The following is a 24,453-nucleotide window of genomic DNA, read 5'->3' as shown; positions in this document are numbered from 1 at the left end:
AAAAAAAGAAGAATTAATAACTTTTCAAATGACAGTGTATACATCAAATATTCTCTTTATGGTTTCAAACCACAACACGCCTGTTAAAAAATTTGCTCTTTGCTTTACCAATGGAGCTCTACGTGATTTCTGAATACTCAAATCAAATTACCTTAAGAACAAGAACTCCAATACAATTTAACCTCAACAGCGAAAGATTGGGAGGGTCAGGTGGAAGCCAATGGCAAAACACAATTCCTACTTGATTATGTCATTAAAAAACACTTTACAAACTGGACTTGCAGTTACTGAGACACAACATTAAACTTTCTTAGGTTAAAAAGTAAAAATCAAGCTCACAACTGTAAAGTTCATGTTTCTGTTTAACACAGGACTGCACTGGCTTTTGGAAGCAAGAAGTAAAACTTGTCCCTGGGCTACACAGCGCCTGGAGCTGGATGGCTGAGCTGACACTATCTCACACATCCAGTGATGAAGCTTCAGCCCAAAAGCAGAGTAACCACAGCTGACGAGTCTCACGTTCCGAGAGCCACAGCGTCCCCACCGCCCTGCTCAGGGCGGGCTGGGCCAGCGCTCCAACATCTCTGGTCGCGGGACAGGCTGTGGCAGAACTGCAGCAGCGCAGGATCGTGCTCTGGCTCGGTCCTCCTTGCCTCCCATCGGCTCGGGCAAGGGCTGCTCACCCTGTCACCTTGTTGGATTGAGATTTCATTGACAGGCACAGGTTACTTGCGGTTTTGGGGTTTCCCTCCCCCCCTCCTTTTTTTAAACAAAAATTTCAAGTTCCTTATTTTTGCCTACCAGATTTGATAGCAATAAAATACAGTCTGCAGCCATGGTAGGAAAAGACAGCCATCACAGGGAAAAGTACTTCCCTTCTTATGCACAGTTTTCAAATCATTATCTAAATAGCTTGTCTGTTGTTCCCTTTACATCAGTTTTTACTGGATTTATGCAAAGTTGCCGCTTCTGTCCACGACCCCCTGTACCTGTTACTTGATGACTGCATTTGCAGAAAGTTCACACAGATTTCTGAAGTCCCACTTTTTCCCTTTCCTCTGACAACACTTTCTACCCCAATACCATGGATTTCACTCCTAAATAGATATTTACAGCTATCCTCTCTTGATTTCTAACCGTTCATTGTTCAGCTAACCTCGTGGGAGTTTTAAAGAACAGTTCAATGACCAACTACTATTGAAAGTCAACAGGATCTGGGCGGGCTCCCACCTCCCTTCTTCCAACTTACTTGGAACTCCCTGGCTGCCACTTTTGCACCTGCAGCATGCCGTGCCTGCACCAGCGTGGGAAAGCTTTACCCCAGAAACCTGGGGAAATGTGCTTCTGAAGAACAAGCTACAGATAACAGATCAGCAAAGATATTTAAAAACTGGGTTGGTACTAAATGAGTCAGAAGGTCATGGCTGGACTGAGAGGCAAGGGGGAGGCAGGGCAGACGGGGAGGCATCTGCTGCTCTGCAGCTCCCACGTGCTGCGGTGAAACCACCGGGGCAGGCGCTGGATTACTTGGCAGCTGAAGCAGGGCTGGAAACACCACCAGGGGTACCGGCTGGGCTTCCACTGTGTGCTGAGCACACGTCCAGTAGGTAGGTTTAAACAGACACAGCCAGACTTTAACAGATTAACAGACTACATCCACTCTGACAAACTGGATTAATCAAACCCTCACCGAAAGCTGGCTGCTATGGAGCTCCAAGCACACGGGAGCTTCCTGTGCTCTCTGGGTTCTTTCCTCATCTCCCACAGTTTGCTTTTCCCACAACAAAAAGACAATTTTCTCCTGCAGGAGGGATGGGCCCTGCTTAAGTCAAATCACCATGTTCCTGTGGACTTTTTCTCCCTAATATACTCTACACACGACTTCAGAAGACAAACTGAGGTCAGCCTAACCCCATTTGAGGTTGTATCAAGTTTGCAACGCGCTTCAGGAGATGAAAACTGTACTTTCTAATATCAAGAATGTAGGAGAAAGCCAGCTGTGTTTAAAGCATCCCCCAGCCCTGAGTGATTTTAAAGGGGAGAAAACATCACTTAACTACTCACAATCAGCACTGCCATAGTGAAATCTAATGACTGCTCCAACACCTATGAAGTAAAAATATTTTATGGAATCCATAAGGTTTCTTTTTTGTAAGGAACACACAACGCCTGTGCAACCACGCTGCACCTCCGCAGCAGAGCTGCATGATCTCGGCTGCTCACCCCTGCGGGGAGCTGCACCACGCACCAGTGCCAGGCGCAGTATCACCGCACACAGGAAACAGAAGCATCTGGCACTGATGCTATCGACGTCCCTCTGAAACGAATCTGGCATCCTGTTCCGTACCTCTCCAGCTCGTGCACCAGCCCTGCTGTGCCCCGGCCCCCGCTTCCTCCTCCAGCCACCTGGCTGGCCCCAAACCGCAGCAGGATGAGGGGGACAGGTCGTCCTCCCAGCCCTGCCCGGGCATCACCGACATCACATGTGTGACACTGCTTGAAGAGCACCTACAAGCTGTGACAAAAAGAAAAGGGCAGAGGGGAGAGCATGGAGGTGTACCCAGCCAGCAGATACAGCACGCTGCCAGTCCTCGAGAGCAGACTCGGTCCCAGCACCACTGTCTCCCTGCCCCAGTAATCCTGCTGGCTCCTTGTCCGTGTGCTTTAAAAGGCTGTACCACTTGCAATATCACAACTCACCAGGACTGAACTGCAACAACAATGTTACTTCCAATAGCAGTCACGGCCATGGCTACACCCTACAGCCTGCGAAGGGTCCTTTGCCTTCAGCCCTTCATAGCTTCATTGCCACCAGCTACACCAAAGTCTCTATCCACTACCAAAAGCTGACAGCTCAGTGTTTCTCTCTGGTTTCAGAGTAGCAGATCAACATCCATAGGTAAGCAAGGGCTGTAGTGCAGGAAGCCTCGCATTTTCCTTTTCCCTGACGACTCCGGGCTCCCCTGGCCGGGGTGGAAACCAGTACGCGCCAACTCCTGAGCCTGCAGCCTGGGGAGCGCAGACTTACCCGTCAATGTGGGGGGTAAGTTCAATGAAATCAATGAAAGCCACCATCTCCCTGGACACTGGACCACTGCAGCAGGGTCCTGTCCTGCTCCCAATGCGTCCATAAAGAGGCAGAAGACAAGGCGGTATTTCCCAGTCGCACGCTTGCCCTACGCTGCCAGCGGTGCGGGGGCACAGCGAGACAAGCCCTTGGAACATGTCCCTGGTCCTTCCAGTCCCAGATGAGGCTGTCTGGGTTTATGTGGCTACACACTCTTCCCAAGAGCATTTCTGAAAGCTTCCAAGGGATTAAAGAAACAACTGTTCCTCTTTTAATGCCAGAATCATAGGAAGTTTAAATGAAAACCTAGGAAATTATTTTTTTTTTCAAAATATTTCTTTTTAGTAGCTCTGCTTCCAATGCTCCAGAGCCATAGGCACATGCCACACTGGAGCCACAGAAATCAAAATTTTTAGAAAGATAATGAAGCTGTCATAATACTTGTCAAATATTTTTCCAAATGTAATAGGAATTGAGTGTACAGCAATGCAGAGAACATTCAGGCAGCTCTTGCTGCAAGCATCTGCCTGGATCTAATTTGTACAAACTTGAAAACAGGGATTTCTAGTGAAAGCACTGACAAAGTCTCAGCTGTAAGACTAAAGATAGACGAAAACTCAGCGCCGCAGACTGCATTTTCACTCAAGAAGCACCATGTGCAGCCCTACTTTAAAAAAGGGTGAGTGAAAAGGAACAGAAAAGCGAGGCACCGAATGCGCACACCCCAAACCACAAGCATCAGTCCCTAGAGACAACATGAAACGGCCTCTCAAGGTGCAGCTTCTACAGCCACATGCACTGTTAACCCGACATCTGTTTTGCTCTCTTGCTGTTCCCCAGAAAGATGCACTGGGACAGAGAAAGACAGGGAAAGGTGTCCTCAAGACAGAGGGGAGAGGTGCAAGGAGCAAACACCACTCCCTCAGCTTTAGAGAAGAAAAAAAAAAAAAAAAAAAAAAAAAAAAAGAGAATAAACACCTCCTGAGTGCTGGCTTGCTTATCCTCCGCACCTCCCTTTTTCTAGCAGTTTGATGTTCACATGCGGAAATCAAAATATTTCCATGGGGAAATGTGCTGTCAGCATTTTACAGATTTGGGAGAGAAAGGCACAGATGTCTGTGTGAACTCCAGCACCCCCGGTCTGGAGTCACTTCAATGTGACTTTAAAGTACAATTATCCTGCTGCCACCCCAGCAGCCATCGCCTTCCCGTTTTCCCGAGAAAGGAGTAGATTCTTGGGACGTTACAGCCACATGTCTTGGTTATTTTTACCCTGGCAGCTAAATACTGGATCATGGCTACTATAAACAAACCTGTTTAATTTTGAACTTGTAAGTGTTGTTCGTGCCAGTTTTTTAAGTTACTATAAACCAGGCCATGAAAAGGGATGGATTTTTTTTTTTTAAAAAGCATCTACTAAACATTGCTTAATATCCTACCAAAATCCTTTCATTGCTCATAGCCATGTTTGCAAAACAAACTCAAATCCAGCACTTTCGCAAAGGAAAGATTTACGATGATCAAAATCACACTAAAACTGGCAGATCCCTTCCACAATAAAAAACCCAAACAAATACAAAGAATGATACGGCAATGAAGTCTGGAAACACGGGACCTGGGGCTGTACCCTTGGCTTCACCGAGGACCTGCACTCGTCAGACCACAGGCTGCAAAGCGCCAGCAGCACCGCACCAGTCCGACTGCCCAGCTCCAGCAGTGCCGAACCACAGCTCCACTCACCATCTGCTCCCTAATATGTTATACACCATGTTCTTAGATATTAAATTACTCAATGAAGTCAAAAGCATGTTAAATACTTCCCTAACATTAATCAAAGCTGCCAACAATTATGCAATTGTTACATGTGAGCTAAGGAAATGTGCCGGGAAGAGGGATGGTGGATCACACATGAAAGGGTGTTTGTCTGCAAATCACACAATTAATTAACAAATACCTTCCCTAAAAAGTAACGAGACAAACACCCCCATAGAGTTATCCTGTTAGTTAGCACAGAATTTACTTAAATAATAAAAATCACTGCCATGGACGCACTCGCCAAGTCCCTTCCCCAAGGCAGTCAATCTCCCCATCACCTTTAGGGTACACAGAAAGCCTGCTCCACCTTTCCTGAGGCCATCAACACCAGAAGAATGAGAGGGACAACGTGCCCCCCGCCCCCCCCCCCCCCAAAAAAAAAAAAAAAAAAAGAGAGACAAAACTAAGCAGAAAGCAGGACTTCAATGTGACTTTAAAGTACAATTTGACAAACCTCCATTTGCCAGTCTTCAGAGTCTGCTTCTGTTTCATTAGTCGTTGTCACTGCGGTAGTTGACACCCAAGTCAATGTATTTTATATAATGACATTATATAATAGCATACATCTTCATACATTACGGCAGGAATCTCACCCCCAATTTTGCAGTTTTAACAGTAAAAATATTATCATTTCCACTGACTGCTTTCAACATCCGATCAAATACAAATCAAGACAAGTGTATAACCGTATGCATAATCATGTTGTAGGACGAGTCGCCACCCAACTGTGGAGCATTACTGCTTCTGCACTACACATCCAGTCCCTCCAGGTTTGTAAGCTTCTGTCCTCCTAAATTCAATGCAGGCCAAAACCTAAGTGATTTCGTGTAAAAACAAGGAAACATTTTGGTTCCAGGCAGGAATTTACATTGCCTAATCAACCTATTTTATAGTTCAGTAATTTCAGCATTTAGAAAACAGGTATTTTGGACATTCAGAAACACATGTGCTTCTCAGGGGAAGCCCAAGTATGCCAAAGAACTGAAGCAACTCACAAGTGAGTTCCAGTTCCCTACAAGAAGACTTGGGAATTCAATTTAATCCTGAGCCACTACTACACTAAAAAGCATTTTAATAAATTGAATTCACCGTGATGAGTGAAAAGCGTAACAGTATTTCAATATCGTAACATTCTAGTATTTCTAATTGAGAACTTTCATCGATAATTCATAAATTTACAAACAAGAAGGCAGCAACATTTTAATAATATACCTTGTCTAAGTGAGAGGCAATCACAAATCAGTAATTTAAATCTAAACATGGGGGGGTGGGTGTTTTTGAAGTACTAGATAAAAAAAAAAAAACAAAACCACAGCAAGAAGCACACACGAGAAATAAGCTAGTGACAAGCCAAGTAAGCAAACAGGTATTTGAGAACCCTTGAGAAGAACGTCATTGTTCTGAGATGTTACTTGAGGTGTTCAACCAGAAAATGCCAGAGACCAGCCTTCAAATCTCGCACGCATCCATTCTGAAAATCTCAAAGCCTGACCATGCGCTGCTCTGAGCCACATCCAAAACGCCAGTTTCTGCGTAATTCCACATCTTCCGTGGTGTATTGTGAAGGTTACTGATGCAGGGCCAAAGCCATAAAAGCCTGGGCTAAGAGTAAAGTCCTCTAGCAACAGAGCCGTCCTTTCCGACTTCAGTTTGTGCTGAACCGGAGCTTTCAGCAAATTAACTACAGCACACACAAACAAGTCGGCGACACAAACGTCTTTGAAAATAGCAGCAATTCTGTAATTTGAAAAAGTGATTTTACACACAAAGATACTGAGATTGATCCTCCCCAGTCTGCAATTTGCTGCAACCAGCTTCATGCTGAACTTGCAGTTTTGAATATCATAATGTTAACTTCTGCGGCAGTGACTGCCGACTTATTTTAAATTGCTTTGCAATAGAAGCCCTTCAGACAAGGAACAAGTACTCTGGGCAGCTAAAGCCTGCCCTGCTGAAATGGCTAATTTATTTTTTGTCCTATTGGTCTGCATTTGCAGAAAGTTGCTAGGGGCATGTGCCAGACTGACAAAGGCAGGGGAAAGGAAGCCAGGAGCAAAACTCAAAGACCAACACACACTGCATCCCCAAATTAGAACAAGCCTCTACGTCACTCGCTGTAATTGGCAGTCTCCCCTCCAAATGGACTGCAGCACTGCTGCAAATTTAATACTAATGAGCACTGATCTGCTAACAGGAGGAGAGACATCCACCTAAACTGTGCAGATTTAGGAGAAAATAGACTTTTTTCAATTATATATACAAAACAGTTTAAGAGTAAGTGTTGTGCAGCCACATTATGGAAACAGAATGGCAATGAATCAGACAGCCGATGCCTGCGTAGCAGCCAGCCAGCAGAACAGAGGTCCTCCCAAGCAACACCACCATCAGCCACAGCTCTCCTCATCTAGAGCTACTCGAGTATTTTCAGCAGAGAAATTTGCACAGTTCACAGGAGTTCTTGACAGCTTCTTCGAAAGAAAAAAAGAAAAATAATTCCTTTCCCCCTCCCTCATCAGCAAAACATGTAAATGGTTAAGGGCATAAACATCAGACCTAGAAGCTGTTCATGGGACTTCCTCCATCTGTTGTCTACCACATCCACCACTTGCCACGGAATTTTAAGTCCTATAAAGGTTTTCTTCCTCCCTTTTCTGTAGTGGAAAAAAACGTTCTGACCCTTTCAAATACAGATTAAATTCCAAACAGACTCTAGGAGGCTCAATCACCGCAAAACACAAACTATATTATATTTTGTAAGAGCAATTCATTGTGCTGATAGTAGCTTGGCAACATTCTTAACTATGTTCTTCCTGGTTTATGTAATTAGAGTAAATAAGTGACATGAGGTAGGCAGACCGCCACTGCAATTTCAGCCTGTACTTTAATTATTTTATTTCTGCAGAAACAGTGACCAGACACTGGCCACAAAGCCCAGGCACTGGTCACTGCTGGGGGCTAGAACCCAGTTTGGCTGTATTTGGTCCCCAGCATCAAACCTTTCATGGAGAGACCGATACAGATTCCTCCCGATTAAGGTTTCTTTGAAACTTCTTGAAAAAACTGTAATGTTTAAACCACTCTTTGAAATGTATTTCTACCCATCAGTAATAAATTCCAAGACTAATATTAAGCCTCTAAAAACGTGTCATCTGTTAGCATGGACCACTGCCCAGCTTTTCAGGAGACTGGGCTAACTTACAAATTCCAGAAAATATTAAGATTCTTTAAATCTTACTGGCAAAGCTGCAATAATCAGTTTGTGTGTATATACTGGATGTGACCATGTAGACTGATCTAAAGGTCAGGTTTGCATATGCAGTCTAGAGATTTTCACTGCCTTAAAAATACTTTACTGTTTAGTGCATGTCAGCTACAAGCAACAAAAACACCTACTGTTCCCACACAACGGCGGCTAATTAAACGCCTGTTTTAACAATGATTTTTTGAATTAAAAGCCCCACTTACCATATGGCCACTTATTAATACTACATTGTTTATCAGTTTAACAAAAACCCCTACAGCAATGAGTATCCATGTAATGAGTACCTAAATACAGTTAATGATGGATGTGTTTTAGCATCACAAAGTGGAACAGTACCTCTTGAAATGTTTTCACTACAAATTTTAAGGCTTGATAGGAACCTGAATAGCAGTTCAGAATACCTAAAATAGAGGGGAAAGTAACAGTTTCATCACTTTTTATAAATTAAGTTCTTCAATACAGTACTTAATACTTCAGTATTTAGCTCAGTCCCTTTAATGCTGCTTTCTGGAACCTGGGGGCAGATGGGGGTGGAAACGGAATTTTCTTTTACAATGAAAATGAAATTTTCTTCTATGATTGTAACTGAAGGAATATTCAAAAATGTTATTAACACTTTAGTGCTGGAGCCTGAAGGGCATCACAAAGAGCACTTCCAGGTCAGGAGGGTAGAGAACCGAACCGCTGGCAGATCCCACCTCTGCACTGGGGATTCTCTGAAGTTTTTAAATCCTCCTGAATCGGCTGGGCCTAAGAGGGCAAAACTACTTAGACAATTCATCCTGGAATTTCCTTTATGGAAAATAAAAGGTGACATTAACCCCTAAAGGAAACAGCTCTGACAGTTTAAATCAGTTTTACATGAGCCATTTCAGTATTTATAGGTCAAACTTGATTACAACCAAAATAGATTATTATACAGCTGTCTTTAAACAACAACAACAAAAAAAACCCACAGGCAGTCAGACTCCTGCTCCCAGAAGAAGAGATGCTATGCTTAACTCACAAGGAAGAGAGGACACATCCTACAGCAGCTAACACGATGAGCACGACTGGCACCAGCCAGTTCTTCCCCTCCACCTCAGGAACAGTATTCAAACAGGAACAAAAAAAGTCATCTTTCTTTCTGTGTTTGAAATGATAAGGCATAAGGCAATAGGAAAAAAAACCTCTCCCATATTAGTATGCAAACTTGCTAAACGTATGGCCTGGAGACAGTCAGTTCTGCACTCTGAGCAAGACCTTAGAACATACCACACTTCATTTGAATGTTAATTGCCGTTATCCACGATTTCTATGATTTCCATTTTGGTTAAGACACCTTTCCATCAAAGTTCAAACCCCCATTCAACTGTTTTTCCTAGAGTAAATCTACAAATACAACATCAGCCACACAAACGCAATGGGCACTTACTGTCATTGGTTTTAAAATACTTTTCAAACTTTTTTCAAATTTCTGCCCATACAGATGCAGTTAATATGGACTTGGCATGAAAAGGACAATAAAAGAAGTTTCAGCCTCTCAGCCCTATAGACATGGCTTAGTCTTTCTGACACCTGCTGATGGTATGTGTAGCTACCCCACCGCCCCACTCAAGCTTGCTTTAGTACTAAACTGACTTGGACTTCGTATTGTGTTTACGGTGAAGGTTTAGAGAAAGCAGTTCATCTAACAGACAGAGGCTATGAAGTCCTGCAATTACAGAATAAAGGAAAAGGCCCACTTTCTTGGAATTGCACCATTGAGGAAAGCTCCCTGGACCATTAAACATCTGTTTGATCACTTTAAATGAGATACCTGAAAAAGCTTTATTCTAAATTTGAGTGCATTCTAGTGATCAATATGCCAATGCAGTGTATTCATGAAACAAGACAAAGCCACAATAATATTGTAATCCCTATGAGTGATCTGATGAGTTAAAAGCCCTAAATGCATAAATATTTCATGAGAAAGGCTGTCTGGAACTATTTCAGTCAGTATCTTTAATCTTAATGTTATTTTCAACTACAATTACTGTTATAATCCAAAGCAGAAAGCAACAATTGGCTAAACTTATTTTATCTTCACCTGTATTTAAAACTTCTGCTCTTTAGGCCCAACAGCCAGTAATGGTTACGCAGCACAGTACTAACACACCAAATCTCAGGGTAAAACAAGATGTGCTGGAATGTAACTACTTACGCAAAAAAGGAGAATTGCACCAGAAATAACCTTACCCAGTGAACTATGATTTACTTTAAACTATCACATGATAGGCGGCATATAAATAGATATTATTCTGCATGTCAGCTGTCTGTAATGAAAGTTTTCCTCTTCACTGGAGCCCCTCCCTACAGCTTCAAGTTTATTTGCATTAGAGAAAAGTATATTACATAAAAAGCAACATAAAAGGCACTGCAACCAACACATCCAGCCAAACTGCTCCTCCCACATACTCTGCTTTCCAGAATAAGGGTCTATTTCCAACAAATGTGTTAAAAACGTGAGAGATGCCCAATTCCATACAGATTATTCACTTGGACAAAAGCTAATAGTGCTCTTACTTCTAAAAGCGCCAAGCTCTCAACTACAGCTGCAGCCAGCTACAGCCATAGGATGCTCAGATCTTTCAAAGAGCAGATTTCATACCTACCAGTTCACACACAACACCTGAATTTAAATTTCAAAAATTCAATTTTTTCCAGTATTATAGCACTCCAGAACACAACATCATTTGATTCAACAAATACTTCAACAAACCCCCCTGAAAATTCCAGCCAGCCCTGAATTTGCAGTTCTAGCCACTCAGAAGAGCAATGCAACTGTCTGTTTTTCTGTAATGCTCCAGCAAGCAGCAGTTATGCAACAAAACCGATTGACAAACACACTGCATGCTACTAGTTGCAGTGCATTTCCAAAAATAAGGTTTTTTGCAGTAACTTTTGACAGGGAAACAATTACCTATTACAGCAATTCTCGTTCTACACCTTACACGAGCGCATGAAGCACTAGCGCAGCAGATATTTTTGACTGCATCATTTAAACGATTAATAAAGATCTGTTTCAGCCATAACACTGCCACTGCTGTGGACATACCCAGACCTCTTGTTTACAGTGCCCCAGATGGACTTAAATATTTTCTCTCTTATCAATATTCAAAATAAACAACAAACCTTAATGACTCAGGCCACCTGCTCAACAGGACTGCTACTGCTTGGCTCACCATATTTTCAGTCAAAGTGAAAAAGTTGAGAAAGCCAAGCCAGTCACCTGCAGCCCTGGGCAGTAAGCAGCCTTTTTTTTTTTACCATTTGACCTACGTTACCTGTTACAAAAGTCCGGTGATGGGTCAGACTTTCTCCCCAGATAAAGGATTTTGTTCAAAGGAAAACAAACAGCAGCTTTCAAAACATACTGAGGTCTGCTTTTGTCAGCATCTGAATTTCTCAATCAAAAAAATTAAATATGCGCTTTCACCTGGGTCCATGTCAAGCCACTGCAGCTGCGCTGAGGAAGTGCCTGTTCAGGTATAGCAGGTATTTCCAACCCCCAGCACCCAGTACCTGCTGGGCCACTTGCAGCACGAAGCAGTAACACACATCAAAACATCGTCTTCATGTGGCCACATTCAGATTCACGCAGAGCTACCCTACCTGCTTCAGCCAGCTGACACTGTGAGAAACGAGCCCTTTGTCATGCCCTGTGGACTACTATCACAGGAGAAACAGAAACAACAGCTTTAAATCTCACCTTCAACTAGATGTACTGGCTACTACAGTGCTGTAAGTGCAATCTGCTAATAGGAAGTTGTAAAACCCAAAATGATTGGCAATCAAAATTAGGGAAGATTCCTGGTGTCCCATTTCTTCCCACACACACCTCAGAGGATCTTCCCACAGCAGATGAATGTAATTTAAGTTTAAACACACCATTTCTGATTAGGAATGTAACATTTGGTGCCTCCTCCTTGAACACCACCCATCTTCCCACAGCCTCATCATTTTAATATCATTAAATGGACTACTTTAGACAACCTTAATTATTGCCGTATTTGCAAGAAGAGAAGCGATCTCTCTGTAACCAGTTTCTGTCCCATTCAGAGCTTTGAAGATGAAAACTTTTTTATACCAAACCTGGAACAGAAATGGCATCAGCAGGTCTATCACCGTAACAAAGCGCTTTGGTGTAAATACCAGGTACCAGAAGCACTGATGTGTCCTGACCGAAGCTCAGCTGTCCCTAGGGTCTCTACAGCTTCCCCCTGCACTCCCCTTTCTTCAGAAGGGACTCAGAAAACAGGCATTAATTAACAGATCTACCACTATCACAGCAAAGAACATGAAGATTCTAATAATGAGCCATTTAGCTCCAAATGGTTTTGGTCAGCCAGCAGACATGTAAAACCACTCATAGATGATGTCTTAACAGTCACCAACACAACAAGGAAAGCCAACCAAAAACCAAGCAGTGAGGATGCTAAATTTCTTGCAAAAGAAAGGCAGCTCGATACAAACTCCCATAAATGCAAGATGTTCCTTGCAAATAACAATATATTACCACTGAGGACAAAGAGCGAACATTCACCTATTTATCCACCATCCATAAGAAGCCACGGGTCACCTTCCTTCCAGATGCACCAGGCAAAGCAGATAGCAAACATGTCACCTCTACAGTCCCAGCCCAAGACCAACAGAAGGACACTGCCCTCAGCCAGATGCAGTCAGGAACTGCAGTTTCTCCTTCTCTGCAACTCCTTCCCTCTATCAGCAGTGGTACTTGCACAACCACACAATGAGTCAGAGCGAGAAGTGATCTGGTTGAAAATTACACATATATTTTTGGGATTAGCTCAGTTTTCAGCTCACTAAGCTCCCTGAATTACCTCAACATCTAAGAGCGCACGTACCAGGGCAAGGAGGACAACGCTGGAGTGTGTGACTATTTAGTGACCATGAAACCAACTGCCTGAAGCTCTGGCCACTGGAGCTTGCCAACTCCACCAGGTAATACAAATGTGCCACGTAAACACACTGAAACAGAGGGTAATTCAGATTGCAATGAATCTCCAAAGATCTCTGCTGCAACACCCTACTCCAAATGGGGCTAGCTTCAAAGTCAGATCAAGTCATTCAAGATCTTGCCCAGTCACGTTCTGCCTATCTCCAATGACAGCGACTCCAAAAGGTCCTGGGCAGGTCCACAGGGGCGGTCCATTCTTGCTTTAACCGAAGTCTCCCTTGCTGCCACTTGTCACCATGGCCTCTTGTTCCTTCAGCATGCGGTGCTGCCTTTCCCTTGCCATGGCAGGCTCCAAGAGACAGGTGGGGTCAGTCCTTGGTGACACATCTATGGATGCTGAGGCAAAACCAAACTCCCACCATGAAGTTTCAGAACCTATCTTGCTCATCCGCAAACAGAATTTGACAAACGTTCTCAATTTCCTTTGCTTCTAACACTACAATTGATCTCAACAAGCATGAAACATCTATGTCATACATCATACTACATATAATTTGAAAAAAGTTTGGGGTTTTTTTTGCACATGGAAGACACTATCTACAGAAATCTAAGTTACCTACTCTGCCCTCTCGGTACTGTCACACACAGCAAATCCACTCTGACCTTGGAAGATGCTTTTTCAGGGCCTGCTCTGACAACTGAGCAAAAAGCTAATCAACTCAAAGCACACTCAGCTGGAGCCTCAGAGCTTACATCAAAGCCATTTCATGTTATAGTTGCTTTCAATCCTGGTGATGATCCATGAAATACAACATTTTTTTATATACTACAACCAGGGTTCTCCTAAAAATCTGACATTATTGGAACAAATGCCAGGTCCACTAGCTAAAGAGCAATCTTAAAAAGCATGTAATTTGCATTTTTTAAAAACTCAAAAGGTATGGCTAGGAAAGCCAGCATTTACTCTAAATTCTTGTCTATTTTATAAATCAAAAGAAACCATGCATTCTGGAGAGCCTGTTCACGTATAAATCAAGAAATCTTAAGGAGAAAGTTGGACTAGATTGTAGATCCCTTCTAACCAAAATATTCCATTCTAAAAAGAAAAAAAAAAAAGATACACACAAGGAATCTATTAGCTGTGATACAGGACTGTTTTCCAGAGAATCAGTCAGTCAACATATGGCTAAACTTCGCCTTGTTTATATAACATCACACTATGGAGTTCAAACCCTTCATTTGCCTTCTGGTCCCTGAGCAGTCCAACCCTAAAGCTGCTAACCCCCTGCAGAGGCAGCTCCATCCTCTGAGCGCTGGGACCTCCCTGGAAGCCTGCAGGCAGGGACACAAATACAGGCAGTAAAACAAGAGTGGGCAACGCTTCAGAGCAGAACCAGTCACCCAGCCAAGAGCAGGGCCTGACAACCTCACACCAAGCCACTTAGAACACAGACCTGTCTCAAACACAAATCTAAACTACATTTGGTTTGGACTATTAAAGAATATTTAAGTAAGTTATCATTCCTGCAATAACTTTCCCGGGTAGTATAGGGCTTTAGGGAAGAAAGCTAAAAGCAACACTGAAATACAGAAATAATGACATATGGCTAGATATTATTTTTTGAACATGTAATTTGCAAGTATATATGCAGGCTAATCAAAGGTTTATTCTATTTCAACATATTTATATAAAAGGTGTACCCACAGACAGTTTACATTCAGTAGTTTTAAATTTTTTTTAATCCATCTTACTCAGAAGCTATTAATGAAAGTGTATCTTCTTCACACTTATTTTAATCCTTTCTCTTCTGGAATATTATTTCAACAGTTTTTCATTTAACCAAAACAGATTTTTTTTTTTAATTGTAATATTAGTGTTGGAGACACTAAACTGGATCAGTTAGACTCCTACTTGGTTCTCACTTCCAAGTGCTCCTGAATGCTCAGCAACAAAAATTCAAGAATGGGGAAGCAAAAGAGTTAAATCTATGGCTTGCCTAAGAGCTCTAGTCTTATTGTACAGAAGATTAATAACCTACTACTACTTCTAACTGTACAGCTTTAACAAGAAAAAGTTTTACCCATAAAAATTGTGCCTCTTTTCTTGGACTGACTAATGCAATCTATCACTTGTATATGTAGGATTGAAATAAATTAATCTTCACAGCTTTATGCTCTATTTAACCATTTCCATTAACTGAAATATGCTGAAGTTTATTGTATTTGCAACACTAGCAGTGGGAAGCATATTGTCTTTTCAGTCTGCTGGATAACATTCATGAGCCAACACAGCTGTAGTCTCATTCCAACCTGTGCTTTATGAACAAAAAGCTAGGTCCTCCTTTGTCCTCCCTGTGCTTACGATGCCAGGATATAATCCAAGGAGAAACCTGTTTGAGGGGTGAACTTTTTGGGACATCGATTTATATCCAAAGAGCAGTCTAGAAACCTGAAAAATCTCAAATCCTGGCTGCCACCAGACTTCAGTACTGCAGCAAGTAAAACGAAACACCTCACACAAGTTTTAGCATCTGAACAAGACCGACTGGATCAACCAAGATAGCTCAGCAAGATTAACTTTTCTTTCCAACTTTCTAATATCCTTATCTTGGCCATTAGGGGTCATGTTTCCAGGATCAGAAGCTTTTACAAAGTACAAACACAAATACCTAAATAAAAATTTGACCCTGGGATTTATAAGCACCCCTTTAAGAAGATGCTTTCATTAAAATTCTGCTTAATTTCCTATTACCTATTGAATAAATGAGTAAAAACAAATAACTACTTCAGAGCTCAGCATAAAAATTAATTCAGGCTGTACTCTTAACTACCATCCCCACTATCTCCTCTTAAAACCAACAAACATACAAATCAAGGCCAAAAAAAGTCCAAACACAACCCCAGGACTTGACCAAGTTTTAAACATTAGGTCTCCCTTGAACCTGCTTCTGCAGAATTAAACACACAAAGCTACCAGAAGTGCCTGATGTTTAACATTAATCTGGCTCATCAGAAATGAAAAGAAAGTGATAAAATATGAAGTCTCTGATATTACCCTAAAACAAACGCTTTGATCAGGATCCACAGCCAGACTCAGCTGGCCGAGCCCTGCAGCACTCTGCAGAACTGATTTCAGCAAGGTTGAAAGTTGACCAAGGGGAATTCCAAATTTCAAAGAGCTATCAGTAAAAAACATTTCAAATGTAAAGAGTAAAGACTTGAACTTTATGTACGTTCAAAAGACTCACTTCCTTTTCACTAGTATAAACAGATAGCGTGTTCCTGCTCTCAGAACAGTAGGATTCCTCTTGATTTTTTTAAGTATCTCTGTAAAGCTGCACAGAAGCAATCTGCTCTCCAAATACTCGGTACAAGTTTAAAGTGCCACCGCGTACACCCTGCATGTGCATGGCAGAAGAAAAAACACTGCAATATATAGTACAAACGTTTAGAGTTGTTTATGCCAAGACTATGATTCAATACACAATTAAAACTTTTATGTTAAGAGTATGTCCACATGTTGCGCTACTGCCACCTAATTACATTTCAGTTTTTTAAGAACAGTCCTCAGACTGGATGAACAGCCATGAAACGTATCACAAATAGTCTGCGTCTGTATACTTGCAGCTTAAGATTTCAAATATAAACCATTCTGATACACTGCATAAACATTAGTCTCCAAATAAAAGCATTAACGTGTCACTGGAATTATACTGTGCTAGTAGTTTAGTCCATTTGGCACGCAGTCCTCTCAAAACCTTCAGTAAAGCTACTTACCCTAAAAACTGCCACACGAGAGCCAAGACACGTGATGACAGGCACACCACTTAGCTTCCTTTGAGTCTTCAGAATTAACAACTCTTGGGTCTGCCAGCACCGGCTGGGCCTCCTAAAGGTCACCAAGGTTTTGTTTGCACCGTACATGGTCCCTTGATCAGGCCACCTACACCCTTCTGGCCATACTCTCCTACGGTTACAAAAGTTGTAAGAAATATCCGCTTTTAAGAAGTATAACTCACTTTTGTGGATGATCTTAGCCTGACAGAACACAAACACTCCTCCCTGGTGCATAGAAAATACTGCACATGAAAACAGATTATTTTTAGAAGCAGTGTATGTGAACACAGCATTTCCTGCCGACTCCACCTTGAAGAACGACATGCGTATCCTCATTCTCATTCCCAAAATGAGGATTTCACAACTTCTGCTACCTGGCACAACACGGAAGGAAGGGACAATCTGCTGAGAACGGCAAGTGACAATTTCCCGGCTCTTGACTCAACATTACAAACTTTTGTTAGAATATGCTGTCAGTCTTCAGACAATCACATCAATAAATCAATGGCATTTTTTCTGCCACAGTGATGAACGGGACATTAGATGTTTTTCTTTATCACACTGATATTTTCCACAGCAACAGGATGTGAACACAGCATTCCCAGCATAATGAAGTCACTATAGCAACGTGATAATGATGTCAGAATAATCAGACAGCATTTCATACTCGGGACACGGCAAACTATACCACTTCTAAAAAATAAAAAAGTTGCAGACAGCACAAAGGCAAGGGTGCCCCATCTAAAACTTCCCTTTAAGTTGCCTAATTTCAGATAACTTCTCATTAATGGCACAGACCTTTGATTGCCAACACCACTACTTTCTCCATAGCTTCATCCCGTACTGTCTAAAAGTCTCCCGTATTCCCACATTAAAACCCTTTCAGAATCTGAGGGATCTGCTAGCACCAGTGAGAGTTAATGACATACCGTTTTCAGTAAGAAAAAGCAACAAAAATCACAACAGTGAAACATTTTGTGGCAGACAGCCACTCTCAACAGCCAGTTTCCTCAACTTAACTCTTCAAATAATCTGGCGTCTCTTTTCACATGCAGCAATACTACTACTCAGGGAGAATTACAGAAGCAACAGAAATTATAGAGTGCCGATATAATACGCCGAAGGCAGACAGGCGTTTTCTAGTGAAACGACTATTTTAAGAAATATTATCTCCCTTGTTAAGCTACTGAAAGGAAAAAACCCAGCGTTTTCATGGTTTGCCCTTCCTGTTTGCAGCTCTTTCCAAGTCGTGAGCAAAGCAAAACCCAAGAGGCGATTCCCGTTCTGCGGTGGTTGGTATTGACTCGGTGTGTCCAAACCCTGACCCTCCTGCTGTGAATGTGTCGCACCAGAGCCACACGCACCGTGGCTCAAGCATCATACGCAAAGACGCAAATTAAGGAAAAGTACCGAAATAGAAAAGTTCCCCTAAACGGAGAACGGCTTCTCTTTAAACCATCTCTTCAGAGTGACTGCAGGAAGTGCGAGATACCATTTCAGAGCTGAACTGGTCCGAGGCAAGTGGTCCCCAGGCCTGGAGGACGAGGGTGGGCAGCGCATCGCTCAGCAAGGGGCTTCCAGCAGCAGGCCATGCCCTCGGCCTGGCCCACCTGCCCACGGCTCCAGCCCTCACCCGGGCAGGGCCGCAGGGGCTCGGCCAAGGCTCAGCCCTTGCCCCGCCAGGCGCCCACGGGCCTCGCTGCCCCATTACCTCCGGCGGTCCTGGGGGCCCTGGCGCGAGCGTCCCGCGCCCCTTCACACCTCGGGGAAGGGGGAGCCGCCGCACGCTCCCCTCGAGCGCTGGGCACACCTGACCATACGAAACACCGAAAGAATTTTGGTTATTTCCCGAGGCACGGCGACACCCTTCGCTGTGCCGACGGCCAGCCCGCCCCCGCCTCGGCCCCAGCAGTCTCCCGGCGTCTGGCCGCCTCCCCTCACCCGGAGCCCGGCCGCCCTCGCTGCCCGTCCGGGAGCCGGCGGCCCCGGCACAGCCGCACAAGATGGATGTCCAGCCTGCGCCCGTGGCCAGCCGGGCAGCGCCGCCGCCGCGGGACGGGCGGGCCCGGCAGCGGGGAGCCCCGCACCGCCCCGGGCCCAGCGCAGGCAGCCCTCCCGCCCCGCCGCGGCCAGGGCCGGGGCGAAGCCGCCTCCCACCCCGCGCTGCCGCCCGGGCTTCGCCGCGCCCCCGGGGAGGGAGCGCTCAGCCCGTCCCCGCTGACACCGCCTCGCCGCCCGGACCCCCGCCGCCCCCCCGACCCGCTCGCTCCCGCCCCGCCGCCGGGACGCGGCCCCGCGGCCTCAGCGCGGCCAGGCCCCAGCGGGAGCGCCCGGGGCCGGCCCGCCGCTGTCGCCGCCCGCGGGGCCCCCCGCCACCGGCCCCGGCCGCCCCGCTCACCCGCCGCCTTCCGGGCCGCCTCCCGCCGCCGCTCAGCTCGGGGCTCGGCTGCTGTGCGCGGCGGCGGCGCCGCGTCCGCTCCGCCCTCACCGGCCGCGGCCTGGGGAGGAGCCAGCGGGCCGGGGCGCGGAGCCGGGGCGGCGGGCGGGGACGTGACCGGGGAGGCCCGCGAAAAGTTCCGGGCGGCGGCGCCCGCGGGCCCGGGCAGGTGCCGGGGCCACCGCTCCCCCCCGCCGCGGGGACCCGCGGTTCTCCCTCCTCGCAGCCCGGGCGAAGGGCGCCGGCGAGGGCAGTCCCGGGCCTGCCTGCGGGGCCATGGCGGCAGCTGGGCCTCGGCCTCCCCTCAGGCCCACCGGGACCCTCCCGCCCGCCCGGACACCGGCCCGGCCCGCCGCCGCCACGGGCCTGGTGGAGACGGGCCGGGCGCTGGCACCGGGTGACCCCCCCCGCGGGCACCAAGCAAGGCCGAGCGCGGCTCCTTACCGAGGGGACGGTGCTGGCGGTGCCCGCGCAGGATGCGGGCGGTAGCTTCGAGGCCGCTGTGGCCATCGGCCCATCGCCTGCACGACTTAAGTTTCCTGAAACGCAGCACTTAATAACAGTGTGATTTCTTCTATTTTTTTAAAAAAAGAAGCATAAAGAATGAAGAGTCCTAACGTTGAAGTAAAGTATCTCTGTAGCCAAGGAGAAGCAGAGGAAATGCAGAAAGACAAAACGACACATGTATGTCCTGAGGCTGGTTTTGTGTCACTTGGGGTTTGCGAGCGATAGCAGCCCTGCCTGAAGAGGATTGGGTCAGAAGTTCACCAGTGTCACTGTGCAGGGTCCTGTGATCCGTTAGATTACCTCCTCAGTCCTAGCAAACTAGCTCAGCTTTAAAATACATACTCAAGAAGAGCTAATGTCAACAAATATCAGCAGAACTTTTTAATATTTTTCTGGTTAAAAAGCTATAAATGCACCACAAAGAGCCATAACAGCTCCCACGATCTGACTGCCTAGCTCTCCATGCACCTTACCTCAAACGCAGAGGGCAGCTCTTGCTGGCCAGCCCAGCCTTGCCCCCTCCACATCACCGGGGACAGGGCGAGGGGCGCAGCCACCGTCCCCCGGGGTGCCCAAGGGCAGGCTGCAGGCAGTGGGCTGTGCCAGGCAGCGCGGGGGCCCTCCCCAGCACTCCGCTCCCTTCACTTGCGGAATTTCAGGGACACGAGCAGGGGATTTGTTGAAGTCTGAGGCTAGAGCAATAACATTTTTGCATTCACCCTGCCTTTCATCCGGCACTCCAACAAAAATGCTGAATATTACTCATCTCGCTTTACAGACAAGGAAACTTAAGACGCAGAGATTAAATGACTTATCCAAAATCCCTAGCAAGTCGGTGGCCAGGAGACAAACACAGCTCAGAGCCCCCACTCATCCTCCGCTCTGACTGAGAGAAAACCATGCTCTAGTTCTCCCACTCACAGTCTTTGTGCATGCAGCAGAAATACGCAGTGCAATTTTGCTTCCAGGTACAACTCGTCGCTGCTGATACTGATCTATAAATCCCTGTTCTTAATGGCTCAAGTCCTAGCGAGGTATCTCCTTCCCTGGGGACCACCATGCTGGGAGCGAGCAGGTGAATCACTTTCTTAATTTGTATAGCTGGAGGCAGGGTAATCTCAGCAGAGGGATTTCCACATTTTCTTTCTCTGCAGGACTTGGCCTCTGCAGCCTCAGCAGCAGAGCTCAGCCACTCCTCTCGCAGTGGGGCAGTTGGTGTGGCAACATCATCTGCCTTTAAGGATGCTTAACACCGGTGGCTGAGCAACTTGTTTCCTCTAAATACAAACATTATTGTGAGATCTGTGAACCTTGGAAGTTACTAGCTCTACGTTAAAAACATGAGGCTGCATCTGGAAAACATGCAGAGACAAGATACCAGCAATAACTTCTGTTTCAAAAGCTGTAAAGTCAGTAAAAAACCCCAAACGTTCCCGTAGACAGAAACTGCACACGGAGACTCATGTCCTTTAAGAGGCTCGATATACATGGAAGGATGTGGGCATTCTGGAAGGCTTTACCCAAGGTTTCCTTTAAAATTAAAGGTTTAATAAACTTTGCCCCAAATACCAGGATATCTGCAGCTTTTCCCACTCAGCACTACTGACCAAAGAGTTTTATTGTATCCAATTAATCAAGCACATATCTGTTTTATGGGTTGTGCACCATCTTCTAAGTTTCAGAACAATAAGGGTCCAGGGACGCTCAGGGCCTGACTCAGCAAGACAAAGCACCTACTTAATGTCTGTTCTGGGAAGGCTGACTTTTTGTTTTCTTCAGTTTTCTGCACGTTTGAATGGGATCTGATAACATTTATTGCTGAGTCAGACTTTGAAAGTACAATTAGATCGGGACGAATGTGAACCTGATTATGAAATTATTAGAAGAGAAGGAGAAAGGGGTCCAATCTCAGCTGCTATCAGAGGGATTTTCCTAGCAAGTTCAAAAAGGAATATATCTGAATCTTCATTTCTTTCAGTTCCACGTGCCGCCTTTCTCCTTTAGCAGGAGGGATGTGACCCCATGGACAGACCCCACAGACAGACTGCCTGCGCTGGAGCCCATTTCACTGCTGTGCTGCTGCACCTTATCTCTTGTGCAATGGGGGACTGCTCGTCAGCAAATTCAGTCTGTCAACAGGGTGTTAAATCCTGTGTCCACACCTTGTCTCTCCCTCAGTGCATTTTCCAATTTATAACAAATCCGATTATTTCAGGGACATCTACAGTGTTATTGACGTCACCACTTACACCTGCTTGAAGCGGGTAAGACCTGCTGACATCCCCAAACAGTGGAGTTCTACCCCACACCACCTCAGCAGCAACACAAGGTTATAAGGCAAAGATAGTTGAGTCTCTGCATCCTGTCACATACAGGATACAACCTGCTATGTCCTAGACAGCCCAAAATATCCAGTGGCCCTTAACGTCGCGGTTTTGTAAAGAAATATTGCAATTTATTACAACCTTCTGTTTACATAAAACATGGGTCACCACAAGAATGTCTTTTCTGACCTCCCCGGTCTAAATCCATTGATATTGTTAAATTATACCAGCAGTTCACTCCCCTTTTCCTGGTATGTGGCGGCAGTGAAAGACTGAAGGGAAAACACTGTTATCCCCAGCACCTGCAGTGGGATTGCAATTCTTTGCCTGGTTTTGCAGCTGAATTGCAGGGGTTGCACTGAGACTTATGCAGACAAAGGAAAATGGATCATAATCCCTCAGGACTTTTTTATTCCAAAATAAAACCTGCCCAATTGGATAAATTATCACAAGTTCAGCTGATGTAAATATCTACCTAATGCCCATTTGCTGATTTAATGAAATCCAGAAACAATTTGCAATCACATAATGAGCTTGGATTCCTGGCTGATACAATCACAGGACTAGAGAGCAGAAGTCAGCTCAGTAACACACATCAACAGCACATTTAAATGAAAGCGTATTTCACACTGTACAGGCTAATAACACATTATTATTGCTCTAATTGTTAGAAGTAGAGGTGCTGACTGCATGATGATGGTGTCCTGATTGTCTGGACTTAAACTGCGCAGAAAAGGAACTGGTCCTCTCCCAACTTACAATAATAGTGTTTTTTAAACTATAGTCATGAAAGAGTCAGGAAGAGAAATGCGCATTACAAAGAGCTCAACATGAGCTTTTGAAGTGCAAGCATAATGTTTTCTTTACAGATGAGATTGCAGTGTCTCATTAGGAATAATGACTTAATTATGTTATTAACAGTGCATACCCACATCACTGACACTGTACTGACAGCAGCTCCTTTGCCTGATAACGTGGATGCAGGGGTCACTGAGCATGTAATTCATCTCGCATCAGCAGCCGCGCAGCACCCTGATGCAGTGCTCCAGAGGGTGCCGTGTCCTTGCCAGGGATCAGACCATAAAGGATAGTTTAACACACACCAGCATCTGACAAGTTCTGTGGGGGCAGGCGAGCTCCAAAGCCATGAGTGTGCTACCAGAGCACACAGACGGGACTGAACAGACTCCTCTGCTGAAAACACCACCCCTCCTCTGACTGCAGCAGACCTGTTTTTTCCATGCCCACTGCCTGGCTGGGTGAAGCTACCAGCTAATTAGGCAGATGAGCTGGGAGGCGTGGAAGCTGGGGAGGGATGGCTGGTTGCAAGGCAGCGCTCCACAAAAGGCCCAACTTGTTGCCAAAGGGAAAGCCTGGGATGGCTTTTCCATGAGTTACAACCCTGGGGCAGCAGTGCTGCTGCCGATCGCCTCTCCCGACACCGCCAGTATCATTAAAGTTGCCTGAAATCACAAGAAAGGCTGAACCCCAACTGGTAGCCGCAAATGCTAAAGTACTTTCTGGGTTTAAGCTTTAAAGGTGTCCCCACCTGTGAGCAGGGGCACTGCAGAAAGGATGAGGAGGCAGGAACGGGGCTCCCTTTATCAAAAGTACCAGCAAGCCTGGGCTTTCCTCCTTTGTGACTTTAACCAGCCTCTCCAAAAGGGACGTAGGCTTCTTGTGCAGCTTCCCAAACATTATCCTACCTTTCAAGCATGCCAGAAAAGCCAGTGTCAGTCTGGTGTCTGCTCTTCATGATTCTGCAGGGTAGGGTTAAAGGCGGAGACTCGTGTGGGTTTCTGGTTCAAGGGTTTTATAAATAATATCATAGAGGAGGCTGTGAAACTCACTGGGGAAGGAAGAACAAAACACACTTCCCGCTGCTCAGGTATGGCAGGGAACTGCTTATTATCATACACAGGGTTTCCCGTTTTTTTGTTTTGTTTTTTTTAGTCTAATGGCAACATAATGGGCTGCTTTTACTATTTGCTTTCTGTGAACAAGAATTTACTTGTCCAAAATTGTAGCAGCCTGGCATTTACTGCCAGAGGAGACTGTTGGCAAGGAAATGACCCTCAGAGCTAAAACAGGAGCTGAGACATTAGCCTGTGTACCTCTCTTGTGTTTAATCACAGGTGTTGGTGGTGGAGCTATATTTGATATAGTCTTCCAAGCAATCTGTTATCCATGCATCTCCCCACTGCACAGCCAGTCTGTTCGTGGTAGAGAGCTGCTACCGAGCAGCTTGTGTGTCTGTTTGGGGAT

The 24,453-nt window shown here is 45.3% G+C and overlaps 1 protein-coding gene and 1 long non-coding RNA gene across 13 annotated transcripts in view; one reads left to right on the top strand and one right to left on the bottom strand.

Moving 5' to 3' along the window:
• The window catches only part of RAP1A (RAP1A, member of RAS oncogene family), a 46,356-nt gene extending 22,444 nt beyond the window's left edge, over window positions 1–23,912 (bottom strand). Inside the window, exon 1 of one of the 12 annotated variants that reach the window (XM_055727875.1) lies at window positions 23,895–23,912. The gene's annotated coding sequence lies outside the window, so the exon portion shown is untranslated. Of the gene's footprint in view, window positions 1–1,249; window positions 1,270–2,700; window positions 2,720–11,297; window positions 11,319–12,708; window positions 12,728–16,138; window positions 16,158–16,860; window positions 16,880–18,330; window positions 18,350–18,631; window positions 18,651–18,861; window positions 19,046–19,318; window positions 19,473–19,801; window positions 20,014–23,894 lie in introns of those variants that run through there. The other 11 variants (XM_055727866.1, XM_055727864.1, XM_055727865.1 and 8 more) reach the window with 11 other exon arrangements.
• On the top strand, window positions 2,845–5,243 carry LOC129737454 (uncharacterized). The gene is made up of 2 exons (XR_008735332.1): window positions 2,845–4,206; window positions 4,262–5,243. It is a non-coding gene; the product is annotated as an uncharacterized LOC129737454 (long non-coding RNA).
• Window positions 23,913–24,453: the final 541 nt, after the last annotated feature.

The sequence above is a fragment of the Falco cherrug genome, chromosome 16, assembly GCF_023634085.1.
Source record: "Falco cherrug isolate bFalChe1 chromosome 16, bFalChe1.pri, whole genome shotgun sequence".
Lineage (NCBI taxonomy): Eukaryota > Metazoa > Chordata > Aves > Falconiformes > Falconidae > Falco > Falco cherrug.
Note: the sequence above shows the minus strand (reverse complement) of the source record. Positions and strands in the feature narration are given on the sequence as shown.